This window comes from Tauraco erythrolophus, chromosome 6, assembly GCF_009769465.1.
Source record: "Tauraco erythrolophus isolate bTauEry1 chromosome 6, bTauEry1.pri, whole genome shotgun sequence".
NCBI lineage: Eukaryota > Metazoa > Chordata > Aves > Musophagiformes > Musophagidae > Tauraco > Tauraco erythrolophus.
In genome coordinates, this window is record NC_141470.1 from 60,614,191 (window position 1) to 60,641,403 (window position 27,213).

Below are 27,213 nucleotides of genomic sequence, written 5' to 3' on the forward strand. Positions count from 1 at the left end.
GAAATTCATAAAAGACAAGCACACAATGCAATACAAAAAAAGGTATTGAAGATGGCTTATATTTCATAACCATGCTGTGAAAGTATGTATGTGGGTAGATATTTTGATCTCTCTGAAATTTTATATATGATAACTACCTCATACTGTGAATTTGGCTTGTTATTCACATGCGAAATATTCCATTTTTCCAACTCTTAAGCAGTTTGGGGCATGTCTCATATCTCGCGCAATGAACATCTCTTTAGATATATTCAAAAACATGCCTAGAGCCCTGGGACCCAATGTGTATGCTGTGGTTTCTAAAATGTTCTTGTGCAAACATCGTGACATAAATGGTAAATCAAATAGATGTACTTCTCCAACATCAATCTTTGTTTGCATTACAGTGATGGAGATACCAGAAACCTTGAATAAAGACAAACAAGTAGAAGGGTTACCCAAAAGCAGACTAAGTGATCAAAGTCTTACTCAAAGTCTTAATTAAGTCCTTGGTGTGTGTTATGGTTTGAAGTGGGGGGGGGAGGTCCGGGTGGCAGAAGCTGCTCATCAGACCGGACTCCCGTCCCCCTCGGGGCTTGAGCCAATCGGCGCCTCTGCGAATTGCCCTATTTACATCGGGACAAAGGAACCGGAAAGGTGTGCCGGTGCCCAGGAGCAAGGAGACGGGAGGGGGGCACGGCCCCCGCTCCTGGCTCCCGGCCGGGCCGGTGGCCCGGGTCGGGCCCGATGCCCGCCCCGTCGAGGACGGCGGCGGCGGAGCCCCTTGGGGAACTCGGGGAGAGCTCCGCTCCCGGGGCGCCCACCGGGCCGATTTCACCCAGAAAGGACTGAAATCTAAGAGAAACGGCCACACAGATAAGAGGTCAGTGAAGATGGAACAGAACAACGTGTGTCGCGGCTGAGTCCCCCTTGCGAGTGGCCCCTTGTAACAAGTCCTTGGTGGAGCAAGCAGAGACCCACTCGCAGCCCGTGGATGACCCACGTCGAGAGGAGATGCCTGAGCGTGAGACTATTGTGAATCATGGGCACAGGTAGAGACACATTTACGCATTTCGCATTTACGCATTTATGCATTTAAAGTCTCTATGGAGACGCATTTAAGGTCGACATGACGACCCACGCCGGAGCGCATTTAAAGTCTGTATGATGACCCACGCCAGAGCAAGTGGCTACAGCTCCTTAAAAGTCCAGGACTGGTAAAGCCTGCACTTGGGCAAATCCGATGGGGTAAGGATTTGCCTCCTAGCGGGCAGGATTCACGCTCTCGCCGTGAGTAGGGGATCCACTGGAGCAAGGGACAATGTTGTAAGGACTCCTTCTCCTTTAAGAGAAGTGGCAGTAACAACTTGGAATGAACTGACCTGCACTCCCCCATTCCCTGCCCCCCTGCACCGCTGGGGGGAGGAGGTAGAGCCGGGAAGAAGAGGCAAAGGGGAGGGGGTGGTGTTGTTAAGACCTGGCCTTGTTTTCTTGTTATTCTCTCAAGTAACCGTTTTTGTGTGCTTTTCTCTTTGTAGGCAGCTGTTAATAAATAGTTTTGCTTTAAGAAAACAGCCTCTTTTGCCCGGGACCGTGGTTGGTGGGTGCTCCTCTGTTCCTGTCTCGATCCTCAGCTCTTTTATTACATTTTTCTCTCCTTTCCATTTTACTGGACTGGGAGAGCTGCATGGGTTTAGTTGCCGGATCAGCCTAACCCACGACAGTGTGCATGCTCATGTAAGAAGGGAAAAAAAAAAAATCAGAAAGTGCCATCCTACACTTGGGTAGGTCACTTCATCCTCCTGACTCCCTCTGCTACACACGGGCGATCCAGAGTCTCCTTGCTCTTCAAGTCTGCGTAAAGTGTCTTTCGCCCTTTCACAGGAGATGCAGCTTCCCTCAGGCTTTCTCATGCTGTCCTCCCAGTGCATTTATTCCAATATTTGCTGTCTGTGTCATCCACAGGTGTGTTACAGGTGGCAAACCTTTTGTTGAACTTTAGGTTTGGTGCAAGTGTCAGGACACTCAAACAAATCTCAGTGAAATTTTCAGGACTTCAAAGTCTAAAATGTATACTTAGCCAGGCCTTGTGAAGTTCATCTTACTGTTTGTGGTCACGAATTTGAGTAAATGAGTATGTGACTTTTGCCAGATCAGGGCTCCTTAGCTGTAAACTAGCTGAGAATACATAACTGAGTGGAAACGCCTTCATGTGAGATGAACTGGGGAGCTGTCTTTTCTTTGTATTACCTCTAGATCTATAACAGATGACAAACATATCCATATTTCTTTGATCACTAAAAAAATAAATGTGTTTGTCTAAAATCTATTACAGGGCAATAAAATAGTATTTAAAACGTACTTAATCCAAAATCTTATCAGGTGGGAAAGTGGAACAAACCATTTAACTTCATGCTCTTTCTCTATAAATAAAGTCTAATTTCTGGAAAGAAACAACGCTTAAGAGAGAAAGAAGGTACATAAATTGACCAATTTAGCAGCACTGGTCAGATTAGGGACGAAGTAAAAAATCCTTCTTCTCCTCATTTAGTAAGAGATAATAATGGTTTGTTTTCCTGGAAAAGCAACAACATAATTAAGTGAAGAGAATAGAAATCGTTTAATAAGAGAAAGGCAAGAAAATAGATTTCTGAAACTGCGCAAATGTGCTTGCAGACCAAAATACTTCTTTTTAAATAAATGTGGTTAATCATAGAATCATGGAATCACAGAATGGTTTGGGTTGGAAGGGACCTCAAAGATCATCTAGTTCCAACCCCCCTGCCATGGGCAGGGACACCCTCCACTACACCAAAGCCTCATCCAACCTGGCCTTGAAAACTCCCAGGGATGGGGCATCCACAACTTTTCTGGGCGACCTGTTCCACTGCCTCACCACCCTCTGAGTGAAAAATTTCTTCCTTATATCCAATCTAAATCTACCCTCTTTCAGTTTAAAGCCATTGCCCCTTGTTTCATCACTACATGCCCTTGTAAAAAGTCCCTCTTCAGCTTTCTTGTAGGCCCCCTTTAAGTACTGGAAGACTGCTATAAAAGCCCCAACTCTCTCAGCCTGTCTTCATAGCAGAGGTGTTCCAGCCCTCAGATCATCTTCGTGGCCCTCCTCTGGACCTGCTCCAGCAGCTCCATGTCATTCTTGTGTTGGAGACTCCAGAGTTGAATGCATTATTCCACATGGGGTCTCACAAGAGTTGAGTAGAGGGGCAGAATCATCTCCCATGACCTGCTGGCCATGCTTCTTTTGATGCAGCCCAGGATACAGTTGGCTTTCTGAGCTGCAAGTGCACATTGCCAGCTCATGTTGAGCTTCTCATCAACCAGCATCCCCAAGTCATTGTCCTCAGGGCTGCTCTCAATCCGTTTTTCGCCCAGTCTGTATTTGTGCTTGAGATTGCCCGACCCACGTGCAGGACCTTCTACTTGCCCTTGTTGAACTTCATAAGATCCTCATAGGTCCACCCCTCAAGCCTGTCAAGGTCCCTCTGGATAGGCTCAGCTCTATTAAGGCCTGAAATAGGAAATGATAGGCAAGAACTGTCTTTTGAAAACAGTTTAAGGGTAGACTAAAATGACCTACACACACAGAAAATTTAATTTGTTCAGGCTTTGCACTCACCTAGAGAAATCACACAAGTGACCAAGTGACTTTGCATCAGTGTTTAAGAACTGTGGTAAGCTAAACTCTGACTAACATGTTTTCTAGGTATGAGAGCTAATATATTGTACTGTATTTGAATTTTATTAATGTTATTTAAATAACCACTGGAAGAAAGCACTTACAGCTTGTAACTGCTATAAATATAGTTGCATTGTAAACAAATGCCCTGTTCCTAAATAGAGATGTAAATCAAGCAAGAACCATATGAGTGAATGCAATAATAATACCTTCACCAAACTTTGGATGGTCATTATTTTTAGAATTCAAGTTTTCCATCCCTTGAGAACCTTATTCCTACATCCTAAATCTAAATCACCAAACACATCCCAACAGTTTATTCTTTAAATATACCCTTCATACTTTCAATACTGACAAAAAGAACATTGCTTCAAAGCTGAGCCAAAAGCCAAACCAGTACGTATTCCAAAAGTGAAGTGAGGGAAATACATTCTTGTTCAGGAATTTGTCCAAGTAGAATTGAGTGCAGTACAGCTGCAACATAATAAAAAGCAATGCTGGAATCCATGGTGAGCCTTTCCTCTGTGCTACAGACAATGCCAGAGCTCTTAACTCTTCAGAGGCTCCTGGAGATGTAGCACACTGGTCAACTGGCCACTAAATCCTAGAATACTAGATATGTGGCTATGTAAATACTATGTAAAGCAGCTCTATCAAAATTCCAGAGATCCATAGACTGAATAAGTTACAATAAGTCAAATAAATTCAAAGATAAGGGAGGCAGTCAAAGAAAGGAGAGATAGTCAAAGAGACATGTAGACACCAGTTTTGTTTGACTTTGCAATTCTGAAATGTAACTGTTTGGCATGTTTGACCAGAGTGCATGTCACTACACAGAATGAAATAAGATAGGCATTCTCACTGTGGGTCTTCATAATTTATTTCTCATTTGGTGAAAATTTCCTTGAATCATTTGAGTATGTAATGGTGATTATGTTCCAAGACCTTGTGGAGGAGTAAAAGCAAAGGAGGAAAGCAAAAGCATTTGAGGTGGAATGGCATACTGGGTTGTTTGTTCTGTCCTTTGATTGTGCCTATTTAGTTAAGGCATCAGAGGCTTTGGTTTACTTTTCTGTAGCATGTAATTATTGTGGGAAAACTACGTCAAATAAGTGAATGATTTCTTTTGATCAAAAAGGTGATGAAATACATAGCCATTCTGATGTGTTCTGGGGCTAAACTCCCCAGCATAGCTGCTGATCAAACTCTCGTTAGTCCCACGAATAACTCAGATCCCTGGTACAAGGCTGTTTTAAGGAAAATCCATTGGTTCATTTGGTGGAATTAGTCTTAGAATTCATTTCATCCGAGGGCATGCCATATCCTTAATTTCATTGAGAAGATATTTGCTGGCACTTGTAACAACCTTTAGCTGCAATTTCAAAGTCCTGTTTTTGACAGGGTTTGGGGTTTTTTGCAAATATTTACCACAAAAACTGTGAATGAAAGAACTTCATCATCAGGACATGGTGATAGAAGCTACGTATTTAAACAATATGCACTGAAGAAAGGGAAGTGAGAGGTGTTTTTACTACAGGTATTTACTGCTCAGGTATTCAACATAGATCTGTCATAGACAAGATACCGTTGAAACACATAGAACATTTTCAAGTCTAGTACTTACATATACATAGTCTTTAAATTTCAGTGGCTTGCATTCAGCAGTCTTTAATTAATTGGAAATTAGTGAAACTTTTTGGAAGTAGCTTTCAGGAATTGGTCATGGAAAAAATACGGAAAAATATTTTGGCTGGAGTTTATGTAGCGCTGTTCATGATAAAGACAGGGCAAGAGCAAACTTTGATTTGTCATCTGCTATATGAGTATGATGGTAGGCCAAAGGAATACCAGGCTTCCTGGGAATTTGAACAGATTTCTTTTGGAACTGGTATTTGTTTCTTTTCCTTGAAGTGGAGTATGGTGCAGAACTCAGACCATCAGGGATGTAACTCTGGTGTGCAGTGACCTCACAGCTTTGTGCTTCAGAAATGCCCTTGAGTATTTGTCGTGGTTTTAGGCTGATCCAGCAACTAAAACTCACACAGTCTCTCCTTCTCCAATAAAGTAGAGAGGAGAGGGAAAAAAAAAAACAAAAGGACTGAGGGTTGAGGCAAGAACAGAGGGAGCACCCACCAACCATGGTCCTGGGCAAAACAGGCAGCGCTTTTCTCAAAGCAAAACAGTTTATTAATGATTACTTAGAAGGACAAAGGGAAATAAAAACCGATTACTTGAGAGGACAGAAAGAAACAAAACCAGATCTTAAAACCGACACCTTCCCCCCCCCACCTTCCTTTTCCTCCCGGCTCTACCTCCTCCCCCCAGCAGCACAGGGGGCAGGGACTGGGGGAGTGCAGGTCAGTTCATTCCGTGCTGTTACTGCTGCTTCTTTCTTAAAGGAGAAGGAGTCCTTACACCCTTTTCCCCTGCTCCAATGGATCCCCTACCCACGAGGAAAAATCCACAAATTTCTCCAGCGTGAGTCCAGCCCACTGGAAACAATCCTTCCCCACAGATTGCTCCAGTGTGGGCTATACCACAGTCTCGGGTACTTAGGGAGCTGTAGCCACTCGCTCCGGCGTGGGTCGTCACGAAGACTCCAGATGCCTTTCTGCCTTGCCGTGCCCCCAACACGACCATCCTCGGGCTCAGGCATCTTCTCCCCACGGGCTGCGAGTGGGTCGCTGCTCCACCGAGGCCGTCCTGGTTGCAGGGGGGCAGCCTGCTATCTCACCATCAGCCGCAGGGGAAACTCGGCTCCGGCACACCTCCTCCCGCTCCATCCTCACTGACCTGCTGTCGATGCAGCTGTTTCTCTCAGATCTCAGTCCTCTCCAGGTGAACTCAGCCCAGTGGGCACCCCGGGAGTGGGGTGCCCCCCGAGTTCCCCAGCTGGCTCCGCCGCCGCCATTCTCCGTGGGCGGCGCCGGCCCGACGCAGGCAGCCGCCCGGCCGGGAGCCAGGGAGCGGGGGCAGTGCCCTCCTCCCTTCTCTGGTCGATCCTGGGCGAAGCACCTTTTCCGGTTCCCTTGTCCTGACTTAAATAGGGCAATTCGCAGAGGCGCCCTATTGGCTCAACCCCGAGGGGGATGGCAGTCTGATCCGGTGGCCAGAACTAAGCCTAACCCGGATCCAAAACCGGGGAGGTCGCAGGGAGCAAAATCCCTCTCCTGCCACCAGAACCACCCCCCCCTCCACATCAAACCATGACAGTATTGTACCTTCTACTGGTTAGACTGTAGATTGTCTGCCCCACTGTAGTAGCTTGAAGCCATTGCTACATGACTGCAGAGATAAAGTACATAGTTCTTAGATTGATAATGGAAGAAACACTTGATGATGAAAAAGATTGAAATACATGATGCTGGACTTGAGCAGGAAAGGAAGAAGCATCTCATGTCTGCCCATTGCAAGGAATACATATCAGGTATATCTCTATTGTTGATGCCCCTGTTATTACTATTATTAAGTTCGTAACTATGGTTCAAAGGGATCAAAGTTATGTTTTACTTGATATAGTAGAAATGAGTAACAAAGAAGGTCATAGAATCATAGAATGGTTAGGGTTGGAAGAGACCTCAAAGATCAAACCCCCCTGCCATGAGCAGGGACACCCTCCACTACACCAGGTTGCCCAAAGCCTCATCCAACCTGGCCTTGAACACTCCCAGGGATGAGGCATCCACAACTTTTCTGGGCAACCTGTTCCACTGCCTCACCACCCTCTGAGTGAAAAATTTCTTCCGTATATCCAATCTAAATCTACCCTCTTTCAGTTTAAAGCCATTGCCCCTTGTCCTATCACTACATGCTCTTGTAAAAAGTCCCTCTCCAGCTTTCTTGTAGGCCCCCTTTAAGTACTGGAAGACTGCTATAAGATCACCCCGGAGCCTTCTCTTCTCCAGGATGAACAGAGGTGATCCAGCCCTTGGATCATCTTTGTGGCCCTCTCTGGACCCGCTCCAGCAGCTCCATGTCATTCTTGTGTTGGGGACTCCAGAGCTGAACACAGTATTCCAGGTGGGGTCTCATGAGAGCAGAGCAGAGTGGGAGGATCACCTCCCTTGAGCTGCTGGCCATGCTTCTTTTGATGCAGCCCAGGATACAGTTGGCTTTCTGGGCTGTCAGTGCGCGTTGCTGGCTCATGTTGAGCTTCTCATCCACTAGCACTCCCAAGTCCTTTTCCTCAGGGCTGCTCTCAATCCATTCTCCACCCAGTCTGTATTTGTGCTTGGGATTGCCCTGACCCACATGCAGGACCTTGCACTTGGCCTTGTTGAACTTCATGAGTTCCTCATAGGCCCATCTCTCAAGCCTGTCAAGGTCCCTCTGGATGGCATCCCTTCCTTCCAGCGTGTCCACAACACCACACAACTTGGTGTCAGCTGCAAACTTGCTGAAGGTGCCCTCGATCCCACTGTCCATGTCTCCAACAAAGATGTTAAATAGCACTGGCCCCAGTACTGACCCCTGAGGAACACCACTCATCACCTACCTCCATATGGACATTGAACCGTTGACCACAACTCTTTGAGTGCAACCATCCAGTCAATTCCTTATCCACCGAGTGGTCCATCCATCAAAACCATGCCTTTCCAGTTTAGAGACAAGGATGTCGTGTGGGACAATGTCAAATGCTTTGGATAAGTCCAGGTAGATGATGTCAGTTGCTCTTTCCCTATCCATCAATGCCGTAATCTCATCATAGAAGGACACCAAATAAGTCAGGCAGGATTTGCCCCTAGTGAAGCCATGTTGGCTGTCACCAGTCACCTCCTTATTTTCTATGTGCCTTATCATAGTCACCAGGAGGATCTGCTCCATGATCTTGCCGGGCACAGAGGTGAGACTGACTGGCCTGTAGTTCCCTGGGTCTTCTTTTTTTCCGTTTTTAAAGATGGGGGCTATGTTTCCCCTTTTCCAGTAAGTGGGAACTTCACCAGATTGCCACGACTTCTGAAACATGATGGATAGTGGCTTAGCAACTTCATCTGCCTGTTCCCTCAGGACCCACGGATGCACCTCATCCGGTCCCATGGACTTGTCCACCTTCAGGTTCTTTAGGTGATCTCGAACCTGATCTTCTACAGTGGGCAGTTCTTCATTCTCCCAGTCCCTGTCTTTGTCCTTTGTGACTTGGGCTGCGCAGCTGGAGCTCTTGCCAGTGAAGACTGAGGCAAAGAAGTCATCCTTGTCCAATAGAATCTATAAGCTGGGACACAGGGTTCAGTAACACATGGACAACTGGACTAAGGTGCCTGCTGAGTGCAACAAAGTCATTCATCTAGCTGAGAGCAAGGTTATGCCTAAATGCATTTTAATTGCAAGATCAATAGTCCAGATGATAATAAGATCTCTACACACCAACCTCTGGTTCATGAACTTCCTTCTTTCCTAATCAGGACAGCACTTAGGCCTGAGCTTAAGGTTAACATAATATAGAACATATTCTGAAATGCATGGTACACCTGCGTGTTGACTTGAATTGCAAAATTCTTCTAAGAACAGACTCCGCAGTTCCAATCTGAAGGAAGGAGAGAGACAACAGTAACAAGAAATAAATATATTAAAGGCATACTGTTTCTCTTTTTGTCAAGTGACTCTAATTGTTAAGTTTTGCCTCTGATTGAACTTTTAGTAACTTTTTAGTAACCAACAGGTAAGACTTCTGTCATGTGCATGATTTGATCATAGAATCATAGAATCATAGAATGGTTTGGGTTGGAAGGGACCTCAAAGATCATCTAGTTCCAACCCCCCTGCCATGGGCAGGGACACCCTCCACTACACCAGGTTGCTCAACACCTCATCCAACCTGGCCTTGAACACTCCCAGGGATGGGCCATCCACAACTTCTTTGGGCAACCTGTTCCAGTGCCTCACCACCCTCACACCGAAGAATTTCTTCCTTAGATCTAATTTAAATCTACCCTCTTTCAATTTACAGTCATTGCCCCTTGTCTTATCACTACATGCCCTTGTAAAAAGTCCCTCCCCAGCTTTCCTGTAGGCCCCCTTTAAGTACTGGAAGGCTGCGATAAGATCACCCCGGAGCCTTCTCTTCTGTGGGCTGAACAGCCCCAACTCTCTCAGCCTGTCTTCGTAGGAGAGGTGCTCCAGCCCTCTGATCATCTTCATGGCCCTCCTCTGGACTCGCTTCAGCAGCTCCATGCCCTTCTTGTGTTGGGGGCTCCAGAGTTGAATGCAGTATTCCAGGTGGGGTCCCACAAGAGCAGAGAAGAGGGGCAAAATCACCTCCCTCGACCTGCTGTCCACGCTTCTTTTGATGATAGATCAGAGTTAGATACAAACTATAGGTATAACAGGCAAAGAACGAAAAAAAGGAAGAAAAACCAGAACCTTCTTTGTATTCAACTATGCTATGCCAAACCCTATCTTGCTGTAGTACTTTGAAAGCTGGTTTAAATTAGCTATAGCTATTTAAGCAGCTACGGTTTACAAAATCGTTAACTTACTTAACACTTTCTATAAAAGGTACTGCATCATTTCTCATTTCTCTTAAGAACACTTGAAACTGATTTAACATTTCCCTTGAGAAGGTACTTTATTTTATTTTGTATTTTAATATATTTTATTGTATGATTAATTTGTAATCAAGACTTGGTTTGATTTTCCGAAATGTATTTTAAAACCAAACGTGAAGTAATAACTTACGGATGGCTTGCAAAATAGTAAAAATGTGTTTCATTAAGAAAAAAGAAGTATCGTGCAGATTTCATGCACCACAGAATTAACTACTTTTCGGTGAGCCTTATGAAAGTAAGTACGATCAAAGTATCTCAAAGGTCAAGTGTTGTGGGATAATGGTAAAGCTCTAGAGCCTGCAATGTCAAGAGAATGTGAATGACTGCATACGCACAAACGATCAACTTATCTTACATAATTGCCTTTTAAAAATTTTGACTGCAAATTTAATGTAATTGTACTCGCCAAATTTTTGAACTTTTGGCAAATGAATCTCCTCCAAGAATGTATGATTCTTGTTTTGGTTTTATTAATATTATATGTAAATCTCATTCAATTTAAAGTTATGCAACCAAATGTCATCACACTTCTCTTGGCCCTTGTCTTCACTGTGCATGGGCAGTGTCTAAAGTTTAAATCTCTTTTGAGTTAAAAATAATGTTCACTTCTTCTCATGTAAAAAAAAAAAAAAGACAACTTTTGACTAACTTTTGCATAGAGCTGATTCTCGCCAGAGATCTAAAATCTTGACAAGTACATTTCTTCCAAGAATACTTGCTCAGTGCCATTTGTCCATTAGGCTTGCTAGAAGTGAGCAAATATCGTATCACTGAGTCAATGGGCCAATAGAACATTCAAACTGCTCCAAAGAGATAATTGACCAGCTGAAAGCGTAAGGTAACATTAGAACTGAGATCATCAGTAATGTGATCTCAGTCTGAATGTGGGTGGTTTTTTTGTTTGCGTTTTGGGGGTGGGTTGGATTATGTATAAGCCAAGATTTTATTACCAAGGACTAAGAGTGGGGAGAGGGAGTAGGGAGAGATGCCCAAAGGAGTATATTTAAATAGAGATGAGCCAAGATCAGTCATTTTATGTGACTTTCCCGTAGAGAAATAAGGAGGTCGGAAGTAGAAGAGGGAGGATAGAAAAAGGTCAAGTCACCCAGTAATATGTTTTAAACTTTTTCAGTTTCTCCCATAGTAGTTGGGAAGCTGAGTGAGGGCAAAGTCTTCACTACTTTTATTTAGGTTCTCCCTGACTTCAAATATTGGCAAGTTATTACTATATTTTCACAAAGCAGACTGCTTTTCAGGCAGGTTTTCTCAAGTTCTTGCTTTATGAGTTTTGGAGAAAGATTCTGGCCAAAGATGTTCAGAATAAAAAGTGTTTGCAGTCTTTGGAGGTTGTTAATTCCTGGAAAAACTTCTGGCAAACTCTAGCTCACCAAAATTTCACAGAAAGTGTTTGTTAGAATTTGACCAGTTTAAATGAGTTTCTTGTGTTGGTGTCTTTACCTAGTGGAAGTTCGAATCGTGCTTGGTTTTACACACAAAGTCATGCAATGCTGCCAACATATACAGCCCTCTTCTCTCTGAAATATTTTATTTATTTACTCTGGAGTCTGAAGACAGCTTGGAGACATGTCTCTTGCCAGTGGTATTTGCAGTGGTATTCACAGAGTTATCCTCTAATTTTTAGAGTCAGTTTGCACTTACTTCTTAGACGCATGTAAAGATCCAATTTTTAGTAATAACTCTTCTATCCATGTCTGAGGTTGCCACCATTATTTGGCATGGTCATTGACCTCGCCATCAGCCTCCAACATTACAAGGTTTACTAGACTGCCATACAAAACTGCCTTATACCTAGAAAGCATATGACAAGTATAAAGGACATGAATACTGTGAAATCTTTCTTCAAAAATATAGATCGAGAATCTACTGCTTCACATGTAATAAGTTATTATAAGGATGGATGACAGGGAGAGGTATTTTTGAACATCAAATCTCATGACTGTTGCAGAAGCAAGTTGGACATACCATCTTTTCCAGGACTATAAGAAGTTCCATCATGAAACTAAATAGAGCTTGGACATAGGTTGTGATCTTTTGCTTCCTACTACTGACATCTGGAAGCTCTGATCACTAATACCTTCTTCTAGATCCCAGCAGAAATATTGTCACGACTGGAATATACTCATCTTTCCTCGTGCTGAAATAGCCTAAAATACCTTCTTCTCATGAGTACTGACAGAGAGGTATTAGATCCCTCACTCAGCCTCTGTCTTACTAAGATAAACATACCAATCTCTTTCTTCCCATAGAGTAGGCTCTCCAGTACTCTAATCAACCTAATAGGCCTTTTCTGTGTCACTTGCACTTTGAATGGGATTTTCAGAACTGCAGCATTTTCCAGCAGTGAGAGGTTTAGTTTCTGCTTATGAAAATGGAATCATTGGTGAATTATGTCTCACAACAACGAACCTCACAGTTATTCACTGTGCAAGGTGCAAGAAAAGAGCCTTTCAATTTTTCCCAGTCTGTGTGCAACATGTAACACAGTGCTCTTGGGTGTGATGGCAAGGCAAATAAATCATAAACAGAAATAAGAAATGGCATTCAAATCTGGCAATTTGACATGACCATTCAGCAGTTAATGTGCCACTCTCAACTTCAGACCAGACCTCGATATCTTAAAAAGACTATTCATCTACAAAAGAATGGCGCAGATGTTTTTGTGTGCATTTTGGTCTGTGCAGTCTATGTCATATTCTGAAAAGCTTTCTTTGAGCTACAGTCTGATCATAAGCAGAACTGGAACTACATTAATTTCTGGTGGGAATTTGTGAAAACTAATGAAATTGCAAAAAAAATATATTTTCCAAATATTATTTAAGAATTTAAATAATATAATACTCTTGGTTTATAATTTGTATGAAATACATAAGTTTCATGGCAAACAGCTTCAAATAAATCTCATATTCAAAATAGCCTTGCCAATTTATAACAGCTGAGGATCCGTCCCCTTCCTGCTCAAACACATAATACTTTTAAAAACTTATAATCCACACGGCAACAGCTCCATACCAGGAAAATGAACTATCCACCAAAACGGAAAATAAGAAAGAAAGAAGGAAAGAAAAACAAATCTGCTTTACAAGAAGAAAACGAGACATTCCTAAAGCGTTTCAGGATGACCACACACCAAGTGAAAGAAAAAGAGGGTTCGAAGTGTTTGCCCCACACAAAGGATAACTCCGCTTGGCAGAATACAAGACTATCTCCTTTTACTAAGAAGAACTCACCAATCAGTGAACACCACTTTAACTACTTTAAGTATTTTTCCACCTTTCACAGAGTACATCAAAAGTTCAACACATACTACGAGCCAAGTAGAATATCCAGCAAGCTATATATATCCACATATATATCTCTCTATGTACACACATATACAAATGCTTATAGCATTAGGTATTTCATTTTGAGGAAAATAAAATTCAGACATTGACAGCTGTATGACCATGTCCATTCCATCATTCATTAAATTTCTCACTTTTAAAAGTTTCAGGTAGAAAGCTATGGAATATTTGCTTTTCCAGTCTCCTGTTGCCAGCCGTATAGGTATATACACACAAAAAACTTCAGGCAGTGTCAGAATCATCAAAATTTACTCCTGTGCAATGGCGACTGCTTTGTAATTATTTCTGTTTCTCATAGATGTTCTAGTTATAATCAGAATGTAGCAAATATAGATGGACTAAAAAAGATGAAAGGATCTGAGAAAATTTACACTCCTTGTCTAGGGTAAGCAATGGAATAAAAGAAAAAAGGAGGAGGAAAACCTGAGACTTTAGCATCATCATTTTAAGTTGCTTAACGGTCCTTCCCAAAGGAATGGGGATTTTAGAGAGAGATTTGAAGCAAAGCATGAGATAGCCTTACAGATACTTTATGAAGTTCCCTCTAAGTTTAGCCATAGGAAACACAAGAATCCTTGTCTGGGAAGTTAACAGTGGGTATAGGGAGCTTATATTATATGGCAAAGGGAAGTAGACATAAAGAGCTTTGACTCTGAAAGTAGGCAGTGCTCTCATTTGTTGGAATAAAGAAGGATATCAAGACAGAGATACATGAAGAGATACATGAAATATCCCTAAACTATGAAGTAGGGATATTGTCTTGATGCTGTTTCCTGAATGAACCTTCAGGGAGCAAGAATGTCTTTATAGGGGCTGAGAAAAGGATACTGTATAATTTAAATGTCAGGAAAAAAAAAAAGAGTCTGAGGAAGAGACAAACTTTTTAGCAGTGCCTGTAGCAATAGGACAAGGGATAATGGCTTTAAACTGAAAGAGGGTAGATTTTGATTAGATCTAAGGAAGAAGTTCTTCACTGTGAGGATGACAAGGCACTGGAACAGGTTGCCCACAGAAGTTACGGATGTCCCATCCCTGGAAGCATTCAAGGCCAGGTTGGATGAGGCTTTGAGCAACCTGGTGTGGTGGAAGGTGTCCCTGCCCAGAGCAGAGGGGTTGTTCCCTTCCAACCCAAACCATTCTGTTATTCTATGATTCTATAGTGTGAAGGTCTGTGGTGGAAAAATCTGTGATTCAGCCAAACTAAGTTTGATTGGTTAGTAAGTCATTCACAAAGGTATCAGACTGAAAGTTTATTTAGGACAAAGGGAGACATGCGAGAAATATATTGGTAGATCTATGAATTTTCAGCAAAGATCTGTGTCCCAGTTTTAGCTGGGACAGAGTTTTTTTTTAACAGCCAGAAGAGCTCCCTGATTTGGTTTCACTCAGAGGCTCACTCTGAGAAGAACGTTGATACAAGCTGATGTTTGTGGTTGGAAGTGAAACTCCAAGGACTTTTCAGTGTGCGGAGTACAGAAACACGGCAGGATAAGGGGGGAGCATAGCTGGGACAAGGGGGACACGATTCCCCTTGTCATTTGTGTGGAACTTAAGACTGAGAGCCAAACTGGCCAATTAGTATTCCATATCATGCAGCGTCATGCCCAGTATAAAAGCAAGGGTCAGCCGGGAAGAAGGGCTTTTTGCGCTTTTGCTCTTTTTGCACTTTTGCTCTTTTGCGCTTGCTGCGCTGCTGCTCTGCTGTTTTTTTTTTTCTTTCTCTCTCTCTCTTTCTCTCCCTCTCTGCCCCTCTCTATTTCGGGGCCTCGCGTTCGTCCGGGATTTGCAGTTTTCGGGACGAGACGGGCTTCGCATACGAGGGGTGGTGAGCACCTACATTGTATTAAATCATCTGTATTAAATCACTCTTATCTCAACCCACGGGTTTCACGTTTATCCTTTAATTCTCTCCCTCATTCCTGGGGGTGGGGGAGGGGGAGTGACCGGCTGTGTGTGGGGCGGTTCAACATAACCCACGACAGTCTTAATTTGGCACCCAACGTGGGGCTCGAGGAATTTGAGATAAGAATAGTGACTGGGAGAGGTAACGGGCAAAACATGGACTTCACAGTGCTGAAAAACAGAAGGACCTTGGGAAACTTTGATTGTTGTGACTGGTGAAGGGACAAGGGGTGGATTGTTTGTAAAATGTGTGTTCTTCTTCTTCTTCGATGTTGTTGTTGATACTGTGTTCTTTTTCTGTAACTCTGTGTTCTCTTTCTGTAACTAAAGTTGTGCCTAAATATGGAATTCGCAGAGGCGAGGGGTGGAATGTCATGGTTTGATGTGGAGGGGGGGGTGGTTCTGGTGGCAGGAGAGGGATTTTGCTCCCTGCGACCTCCCCGGTTTTGGATCCGGGTTAGGCTTAGTTCTGGCCACCGGATCAGACTGCCATCCCCCTCGGGGTTGAGCCAATAGGGCGCCTCTGCGAATTGCCCTATTTAAGTCAGGACAAGGGAACCGGAAAAGGTGCTTCGCCCAGGATCGACCAGAGAAGGGAGGAGGGCACTGCCCCCGCTCCCTGGCTCCCGGCCGGGCGGCTGCCTGCGTCGGGCCGGCGCCGCCCACGGAGAATGGCGGCGGCGGAGCCAGCTGGGGAACTCGGGGGCACCCCACTCCCAGGGTGCCCACTGGGCTGAGTTCACCTGGAGAGGACTGAGATCTGAGAGAAACAGCTGCATCGACAGCAGGTCAGTGAGGATGGAGCGGGAGGAGGTGTGCCGGAGCCGAGTTTCCCCTGCGGCTGATGGTGAGATAGCAGGCGGCCCCCCTGCAAACAGGACGGCCTCGGTGGAGCAGCGACCCACTCGCAGCCCGTGGGGAGAAGATGCCTGAGCCCGAGGATGGTCGTGTTGGGGGCACGGCAAGGCAGAAAGGCATCTGGAGTCTTCGTGATGACCCACGCCGGAGCGAGTGGCTACAGCTCCCTAAGTACCCGAGACTGTGGTATAGCCCACACCGGAGCAATCTGTGGGGAAGGATTGTTTCCAGTGGGCTGGACTCACGCTGGAGAAATTTGTGGATTTTTCCTCGTGGGTAGGGGATCCATTGGAGCAGGGGAAAAGGGTGTAAGGACTCCTTCTCCTTTAAGAAAGAAGCAGCAGTAACAGCACGGAATGAACTGACCTGCACTCCCCCAGTCCCTGCCCCCTGTGCTGCTGGGGGGAGGAGGTAGAGCCGGGAGGAAAAGGAAGGGGGGGGGGGGGAAGGTGTCGGTTTTAAGATCTGGTTTTGTTTCTTTCTGTCCTCTCAAGTAATCGGTTTTTATTTCCCTTTGTCCTTCTAAGTAATCATTAATAAACTGTTTTGCTTTGAGAAAAGCGCTGCCTGTTTTGCCCAGGACCATGGTTGGTGGGTGCTCCCTCTGTTCTTGCCTCAACCCTCAGTCCTTTTGTTTTTTTTTTTCTCTCCTCTCTACTTTATTGGAGAAGGAGAGACTGTGTGAGTTTTAGTTGCTGGATCAGCCTAAAACCACGACAATCTGACATTGGAATTTTTGGTTGTAGGTGCAATTACACAAGGTTAGAAGCCTTTAATTTCCTTACCAAGAGCTAGAGGATCCTCCAGAGAATGTGTTAAAGAAATTATTAGAGAGGTAAGAGAAACAGTCAAGGAAAGCAAGATCTGAAGAATCCTAGAGAGATTTCAAGAAGAGCAGAAGGAGAGGGGCCAAGAGAAGTTACGGTTACAGCAGTGAGTCTGAGATCGGAAATGCAGATGCCATTAGAAGTTGTGGAAAGAATGGTTTCATTTAAAGGCAGAGGAGGGAAGCCAGATTGGAGGAGCTCTAGGAAGAAAAAGTGTAAACAGGACATTCAGAAAACTCAGAGATGAAAGAGCCACTGCAGATGGGCCAGTAGCTAGAGACACAAGAAGGAGTCAAAAATGTCTTGTTTATTATGTAAATCCTGGTTTGTTCTGGTTGCAAAATAAACTAGAAACAGTGAAAGCAACAAACCAGAGGAGACCAAGAGGCTAAGGACAGGAGTAAGGGAGGGGAGGAGAATGGGCAGATAGGAGACGAAGAGATAAGAAAAGAAAGGATAAGAGGAGGCAAGCAGAAAAAAGGAATTGAAAAGAAGAGATGAAGCATGTCTGTCTGTGACCAGGGAGAAGGAAAAATCTGTAGAACCAGGAAAGGGCCTCACGCTAGCAGAAAGAGGAATGTCATGTCACATGTGAAAAAAAAAAAACCAAGAACAAAACCAATAAAACAAAAAAGAAAGAAAGCGTGCTAGTTTTGGCTGGGATAGACTTAATTTTCTTCATAGCAGCTAGTATGGGCTGTGTTTTGGATTTGTGCTGGAAACAGCGTTGACAATACAGGGATGTTTTAGTTACTGCTGAGCAGTACTTACACACAGTCAAGGCCTTTTCTGCTCTTCATACCACCCCACCAGTGAGTAGGTTGGGGGTGTACAGGAAGCTGGGAGAAGACATGGTTGGGACAGCTGACACCAACTGACCAAAGAGGTATTCCATACCATATGACACCATGCTCAGCAATAAATTAGGGGGAAGATTGGACTGGGGACCACTGCTTGGGTACTGGTTGGGCATTGGTCGGTTCATGGTGAGCAATTGCTTTGATTTGCATCATTTGACTTTCTCGGGTTTTATTTCTCTCTATTTGTTATTTTCTTTTCTACTACAATTTTTATTATTACTGTTATTGTTTTATTTTATTTCAACTATTAAACTGTTTTTATCTCAACCCTCAAGTTTTCTCACTTTTACCCTTCCAATTCTTCTATCTCCATCCAACTAGGGATGGGGGGAGTGAGCAAGCAGCTGTGCGGTGCTCCGGTGCCAGCTGGGGCTAAACCATGACAGTCCTTTTTGGTGCCCAACATGGGGCTCGAAGGGTTTGAGAGAATACCAGATTGATCAGAGCATATCAGAAGGGATTTATTTCTATTACAGTTGCGGGTCGTTATACTGATTCATCTGTTCTTTATACTAGTTTATCTGATCTGCACCATGCTTTTTTCTGCTGTACATGTTAAAGATTGGAGTTGGATTTCGCAGTTTGCAGTGCTCTGTAGTGATTAGTGATGTTTTGCCTGGGAGATTTTTTATTAAAACACTGACCTTGAACTGAATCTGCTATTTGGGTTCTGTACTGAAACCATTACTGTACTTCGGTTACCATCTCATGGAGACAATTAGCAATTATACTTTTTCCTCTGAGAGGTTTTTTGTGGAGAAAATACAGAATGGCACCTTCATTACCTTCTTCTGTGATGTTTTCTCCCTTGTTACAGTAACTTTTCAGTACCTTGACCATTCTTGGGTAATTAAAATATTTTTATTGGTATTTCTTAGTAATACTGCTTCGGTTTTGTCTAAGGTTAACAAGCAACTTAGGAATATGATCCAGGCTCTGCAAGAGCATGGTCATAGATGGCAAGGCATGTGGGAGAACATGGACCAGTATCTAGAGAACTTCTCAACCTCAGTCCCAAACAACTACAGGATCCTGATGAAACAATAGAATGTTTGAAAAAAAAATGCCATGGCTATTCCAAAGAGGCACAACCATACCGGGCTGGGCCTTGACCAGCATCTACCAAACACTGCTCAATATTATGCAGCACTCTCAGGGAGAAGAGAGGGAAAACAAACCAACAGACAATGTGGCTAAACCAGACACTACATCAGTCACCTCTATAACAAAAAAAAAACAATGGAAGTAGAAGTCTGCTCATTTAGTAAGGGGTGAAGACACTTCTCCTAAGAGGGAGCAGGAGAAAGAATCAGAAGAGGCAGTTTATTCTGCAGCAGAGCAGTCACAAAAACAGGAGGAGGAAGAGACTGAAATCATAAATGAGACAGAAACTACTCGATCTATATCTCTAAGTGAGCTATGAAATATGTAAAAAGATTTTAGCAGTCAACTAGGTGAGCTAGTTCTCAACTTGTTACTCTGATGCTTGGATATTGGGGCCAGTAGTCAGGAAACAGAAGGTAAGGAAGCGCAGCAGCTAGGATCTCTTTTCCCTACGATAAGGCCAGTGACAAAGGGATTGGAAAAAAGGCGGGAGTCCTCCGTCTTTGGCAGAGACTCCTGTCAACTGTGAAAGACAGGTATCCCTTCAAGGAAGAACTTGCAAATTCCTGAAGCAAATAAACCAAGATTGAGGGAGGTGTTCAGGATCCGAGAGAATTAGCCATGTTGGAGGTGATCTATAACAACCTGGATAATGACCAGACATCCAAAGACCCAGATGAAATCCAGTGCACACAGTGCATGTGGCAAAAGTTTGTATGAAATGCACCAACATCATACACTCATACTCTGGTGATAATGAGCTGGACAGACACGGAGGCACCAGCTATAGATGAACTGGCCAGACAACTCTGAGAAAACGATAATCTCACTTCCTCCATGTGGGCCTGTGTCTCGGCTGTGGACAGACTGACCCAAAAAAATGACTGAGCAAGCTGAGAAAGGCAAGTCTTCCTCACACACTCCAGCCAAGGCCTCAGCTATTAAGAGCCAGCCTTTTTCTGTTCAAGGAAAAGGGTACTTTTGCTTGGTGCACACTATGTGCAAGCCTGTGGCTCTTCCTGCATGAGCAGGAGGAGGATATGAGGAAGTGGGATGGTGAACCTACCTGTAGACTAGAAGCTTGGGTACAGGAACTACAAGGAAAAACAACAGCCAAAAAAGCATCCATTCAGGAAAATTACTGCTCCATTGTCTGTTGAGCGGAGTAGAAGGGCTGATTGTATTTTTGACTCTGATAAAGGGATTTCTGTTTTGTAGTTACGAAACTCAAGTAATGAAGACTCTGACCAAGAGCAGAGAGACTTTGCCTTCGGCCAGGTGGAGGAAAGGGTCAGTTTGGTTTACTGGACTATGTGGATTCGAAGGCCTGGCACATCAGTCCCACAGGAGAATAAAGCTCTGGTGGACATCAGTGTACAGTGTACTCTAATACCATCAGATTATGAAGGGGCAGAATCCATTTGTGTTTCTGGAGTGATGGGAGGATCCCAAGAACTGTCTGTGTCAGAGCCAGGGGTAAGCCTAACTGGGGATGAGTGTCAAAAACATTCTGTTGTGACTGGTCAGGAGCTTCTGTGTATCCTTGGCATAGACTACCTCAGAAGCTGATACTTCAAAGACCTGAAAGGCTACTGGTGGATTTTTGGTATAGTAGCCTTGAGTAAGGAGAAGACTAAACAGCTGTCTAGCTTGCCTGATCTCTCAGAGGATCCATCTGTGCTGGGATTGCTGCGGCTTAAAAAACAGCGGGTGTCAATTGCTACCATAACAGTGCACCAGCAACAATATCACACCAATTGAGACTCACTGGTTCCCATTCATAAACTGATCCAGCGACTGGAGAGTCAAGGAGTGATCACTAAGACTCATTCACCCTTTAATAGTTCCACATAGCCAGTGCAAAAATCTAAGACAGTGGAGACCAGCAGTGGACTGTCAAGGTCTGAACGAAGTGACCCTGCCACTGAGTGCTGCCGTACCAGACATGCTAGAACTTCAGTATGAACTGGAATCAAAGGCCACCAAACAATATGCAACAATTGATGTTGCCAAGGTGTTTTTCTTGATCCCTCTGGCAGCAGAGTGCAGGCCACAGTTTCCTTTCACATGGAGGTGTATCCAATACACCTGGACTTGACTGCTCCAGGGGTGGAAACACAGTCCTACCATTTGTAATGGATTGATATAAATTGCACTGGAATAAGGTGAAGCTCCCCAACACCTGCAGCATATTGATGACATCATTGTGTGGGGCAACACAGTGGAGGAAGTGTTTAAGAAGGGAAAAAGAATAATCCAGATTCTTTTGAAAGCTAGTTTTTCTATAAAACAAAGTAAGGTCAAAGGACCTGCACAGGAAATCCAGTTTTTAGGAATAAAATGGCAAGATGGGCTTCGTCGTATCCCCATGGATGTGATCAATAAAATAACAGGTATGTCTCCAACAACTAACAAAAAAGAAACACAAGCATTCTTAGATGTTGTGCGCTTTTGGGGAATGCATATTCCAGGTTTTAGTCTGATCATAAGCCCTCTCTATCAAGTGACTCAGAAGAACAACTTTGAATGGAACCCTGAGCAACAGCAAACCTTTGAACAAATTAAATGGGAGGCAGTTCATGCAGTAGCACTCAGGCTAGTCTGGATAGGATAAGATGTGAAAAAAGTGCTTTACACCTCAGCCAGGGACAATGGCCCCACCTGGAGCCTCTGGCAGAAAGCATCTGGAGAGACTTGAGGTCAATGCCTAGGGTTTGGGAGCCAGGGATATAGGAGAACTGTAGCCCATTACACTCAAACTGAAAAAGAAATATTAGCAGCCTATGAAGGAATTTGAGTCATTTCAGAAGTAGTTGGTACTGAAGCACAGCTTCTTTTGGCACCCTGACTGTTGGTGCTGAATGTTCAAAGGGATGATCTTCTCTACGCATCGCGCAACTGATGCTACATGAAGTGGGTCACACTGATAACATAACAGGCTCGAGCAGGAAACTTCAACTGCCTGTGAATCCTGGAAGTGATCATGGACAGGCCAGAGCACCAAACCTTAGAGTGTCACCACAGGACGTGTCTCATGATGAAGAGGCCCCTTTGTATAATAAATAACAGAAAATGAAAAGCAATATGACCTGTTTACAGGTGAATCCTGTCATACTGTGGGAAAATATCAAGGATGAAAAGTTGCTGTGTGGAGTCCTACATGACGAGTCACAGAAACTGCTGAAGGACAAGGTGAATCGAGTCACTTTGCAGAAGTGAAACCCATCCAGCTGGCTTTAGATATTGATGAATAAGAAAAGTGATCAGTAGTTTATCTCTGTACAGACTCAAGGGTAGTGGCAAATGCCCTCTTTGTTGTTTTCTTTTCCATCACAATTTTTTATTATTTTTTATTGTATTTCCATTACTAAAGTGTTCTTATCTGAACCCATGAGTTTTCTCACTTTTACTCTTCCAATTCTCTTCCCTCCGTCCTGCTGGGAGGGGGAGTGAGCGAGTGGCTGTGTAGTGCTTAGTTGCCAGCTGGAGTTAAACAGGAGGGAAGGAAGGAAGGAAGGAAGGAAGGAAGGAAGGAAGGAAGGAAGGAAGGAAGGAAGGAAGGAAGGAAGGAAGGAAGGAAGGAAGGAAGGAAGGAAGGAAGGAAGGAAGGAAGGAAGGAAGGAAGGAAAAGAAAGGAAGAGAAAGGAAGAGAAAGAAAGAGAAAGAAAACTTGCTAAGAACTTCTGCCACGAGAAAAGGGAGAGAGCTCAAGTAGAGACCTAGAGATGGTGAGGCGATGGATAGAACTGCAGGATTAGGGTACAATTATATTTGAGGCAGTGCAGCTAAACTGACATTAGAACTGATAAAGGAGGAAGCTGAGTGATAATGAGGTGAATGTAATATGCTCTTTTAGATGCAGTGGAAATTATCATTTTCATACTCCTTAACTTAAATGTTTCCTCCTAGAGTTAGAAAGGTCCATATCAGAAGGGGTATCCTTCAGGAGAGAATGGATGCTCCATTATAGTTTCCAAACAGAATTATAAATCTTGTTAAAAGGCAATGCTATATGAGAATAAGTAGATTTATAGCAGTCATGAAATCACAGAAAAGTCTGAAATTAGCCCTTATATTTTTATGACATTTATTTTAGTCACCAAGTTATTTTGTGTAAGCTTAGCCTGAACGAAGGCAATAGACACATTTCCAGTAAAATATTGCCAGTTGAATACAGTGATATTTCCCCACATGGAAGACCCAGCCCTCTCTTTCCATAGCACAGTGTTCTTTAGGAAGGTATGAGAGTCCTACGGCGCACATGTGCAGCAGCTGCAAGGCTAATGCAAATCACAGAAGGCAGAGACTACAACCGTAGAGTGAGATACAGACACCATTAGCCATGTTGGCTGCATTATGAACCAGATCAGGAAACCAATCCAGGCTAAAACTAACCCAGCAGAGGGTTTATTTTTAAACTGATTCATTTCCCAACCATCTTCACTGACTAGCTGCATAAAGGTTTGTACTCGCAGAGGAAAGGGGACGGATGGGATGGTGGCAGAAGGGAAAGAAGAGAGCAGTCTTCTTTTAGGGTAGTCTTGGCTTTTTTTGTTTCTCTCTGAGAACTAAACTACCCTGCAGAGAGGAGCTGAATAACTAACTGATTTTAATCCACTCTTAAATGAGTAAAATTATGTTGTATGTAAGTCTTCCAACTTCTCCAAGCTGCACTGGGCTCTCATTGTGTGACATCTTAGAATTATTCCCTGCAACAGAAGAGACAGTTTATACTTGGCACAAGTGAAAGTGAGCCCAAGGCTCTTAAATAGCCAGTTTATACTCAGAGTCAGCTAATTATTTTTTTAAAATTGTCTTTCATTTCCTTAGCTTACTTACAGTGTTCTTTCTCATATGTCCTCGTATAATTCCTCTCCTCTCTCAATGTTTTGTCCACCCCTTCCAAACTTTAGATTGCAGCCCTGCCACCATACTCCTAGTCTTGTTTAAGTGCCAGCACTGTTTCTCTCCACTGAAATGATGACCATACAACACAAAGACACTCAGGAGAGAACACAGTTTTATCTAGCTTGCTGTAAATATGCTCCTCTATATCCCATCTCATCTATTATTTCTTCTTTCCAAGTATATGGTCCCTGCTGAAATATCTGAATTTATAAGCTATTGGTTAGCCTTTTTTGTGGGAAAAGTAGGAATCAGAAATGATCGTTTAACTCATACCTTCCAGCAGGCTTAGGGTCAAAAGTTGTTCTAACTCCCTGCCAGTGAGAACAGGCAGTGGGGACTGTTAGCACGCACACAGTTTGCGCCGCTGGAGAATGTCGGCTGAAATGTGCTCTGGTAAAGACTCCTTTGGAGGAGTGCTGAATCTGCTAATGCAGCAAATTCTACGCAGCATGACCCACAGAAATACACTGGGTTGAATTTGCAACCATCGCAGAGCCAGGGTGCAATCTGAAGAGTGGGAAAGAACAGTCATCCTGTAGTATCCAGGGCCGAGTGGTGTGAATGGTTGGGCTCAAGTTGGTTCTCACACTGCCTAGATGTATCTAGATTGAATGTCTCTCCTTTGTTTTTCCTTTTTCAATCAACACTGAATTGTTTATATGAACACTAATGGCTGCAGAGGAGAGACTGTGAGAAAGACTTACTCAGTAATTCAGTAGACAAGGAAGGTACTTAGCCAGACATCCTAGGTCCAAGATCTAACCATTTGTCTGGTGGACCTTCTTGGATAGCACCTTTTCTCTAAATCATTTTTTCAAAGAACAAAAATGGGACAGTGTCATTTTTGCTCTAAGTTTGGACAAAAATAAATGCTGGAACCTCTAAATCTTTCACAAAAAAAGGACTAATTGTGTTTTAGCAAGCCCTGCATGGAGCTCTAGTTTGGAACCTTGTTTGAAAATGCTGACCTGCGAAATTGTGTCTGGTTTATAAATGAGACAAAGTCTGCCCAACAGGTGAGTTCTGTAGACAACATCAATTATAGCTGATGTGTTTTCTTCTAGCCTGTTTAATAAAGCTTTAAAAAATGAGATAATTTTGCACTTTCAGTAAAGTGAAGAATCTTAACTTTCACATGAGAAATGGCTTAGATTCTTTATGCTCCTTACAGATCCCATTCCTCTTTTCAGGTTGCAGTTCAAAAATGCCCAATGACTTCTCTGTGCCTTTGTAAATACATTGACAAGTGAGGTAAAACTCTTTTCAGACTGTGGAAAGCAGATATATAGGTCTGCAGGGCCCTTTTCTTAAAAAAGACTACAGGGAAACGGTCTTCTGGTTCATGAAATTAATGAACAGGCAGAATGATTTGTGAAAAACAACTGTTTTATAAGACCACCACCTGCACTATGGGCTGGATCCCACAATGTGGCAGAAATCCAGAACATCATTTCAGATTAATTTCTTGACATTTCAACCTTGTCCTGCACCCCATCCACCAACGCAGAACATATTCAAGAGTAACAAAGATATTTCTGGCGACACACTGCAGCCATGGGAAATTGGAATGCAAGTCACGCCATATCTACTGACAGCTCATAAAGTACTCCATAACAGTGCAAAAGATGTATTTTCTATGCCTGAAGATCATGTAGCTGGGTCTGGGTTTTACTAAATAGTACTGAACTTTTGGCTGTTTATTCCCAACTCTGTGATGTAAGCTGGCCTCCCTGGAAGCCAGACTCCAAGTGCGGCAACCATTCTGTACACATACTCTGCATGGAAAGAGTTCCCTAGTAATAAAAAACATATGAAGCTCTGAAATCAGTTCCCCTTTCTCCCTCCCCAGGTGTTCCTTCGTGGTTGTGATTTGTGCACAAGCCTATAGAAAATGCTGCTTGTACAAGCCAAGATATACAAAGACTTTCAGGCTCCCAATACTCTATTTAAGCATCTAATTTGGGGTTCCTAAAAAAGAATGGGGGGCCTAAATACCTTTGTAGATTTGACCTGCAGGATGCAATTTGAATGTTGGGAGAGGAAGAGAGTGAGGTTTCATATTGCTGCTCGCTGGCCAACAAGCACCCTGAACTTTCGGCCCAAATGGTTTCTGGAATCACTTGGCATTCAGCTAGCTCTGGCTTTATTACACAGATGCATTCATTTGTTTCATGCATAATTAACATCTTAACACTCACAAAACTGATCATTCGTTTTATATACACTGTATTTCAGAACTTCTCGTATCCCAAGATACTCTTTAAAATATTTCACCCAACAACTTTATCACAGAATTCCTTTTCTTAAACTTTCTCTTATGGTCTACATTTTTTCTTTTGTAAAGCAAAACAAACACAGGCACAAGATCTTTAACTGGTGGTGGACTTTGGCTTTATTCCATTGACAACAGTGTAGTCACACTGTTATGCACCAGTTTAGGATTAAAACTATTCAACACACAGTTACACTTCTTTTCAAAGGTAAGTAGATTGCTGCATCAGAAATTGATATGAGAATTAAGACTATGCAGTATCTTGGAAGTTCTGTCCCAAAGTCCTTACTCAGACCTTCATTTCCATTGGAGCTTTATGAAACTATTTTTCAAATTTTTTCTTTTGATACCAGCACATCCACTGACACTTGCAATTCCTTCTCCCTTCATGTCACAAGCAACTTTTGTAAGAGTGCTATTCAATTCTCCAATATATGTAGCATCATTAATCTTAATAAAAATGTCATATAGACCCAGTACCCTTACAGGCTCCAATCGGAACTGCCTCCCTGTTTTGTTAGCAAGCAATGTATAGTTATTTTTTCAGCTCTGTGTATACATAGTTTATTTCCTTACTTTGTTTATGGAAAAGTCACATGGGTAACATTCATCACTTCCCAAAATCACAGTATATCATCTTAGCTACTTTTTCCTCATTCGCTGGAACAGTTCTGTCAGCAAAAGAAAAAACGATTGGCTTTCTCACATTCTTTTCTTATCAACTTGTGCAAGACATTTTGGTTTGTTTTTTTCCCCTTATATGGTTTCTGACAGAACTTGTGCTTCAGAGGTGGAACTCCTTGCCGCAGGATTGTGTGCATGCTAAAAGCCTACAGGCAGCATAATGAGAGACAGATCCACTGTGGGCTACTAAACACAAAGGAATACCTGAGTGATGA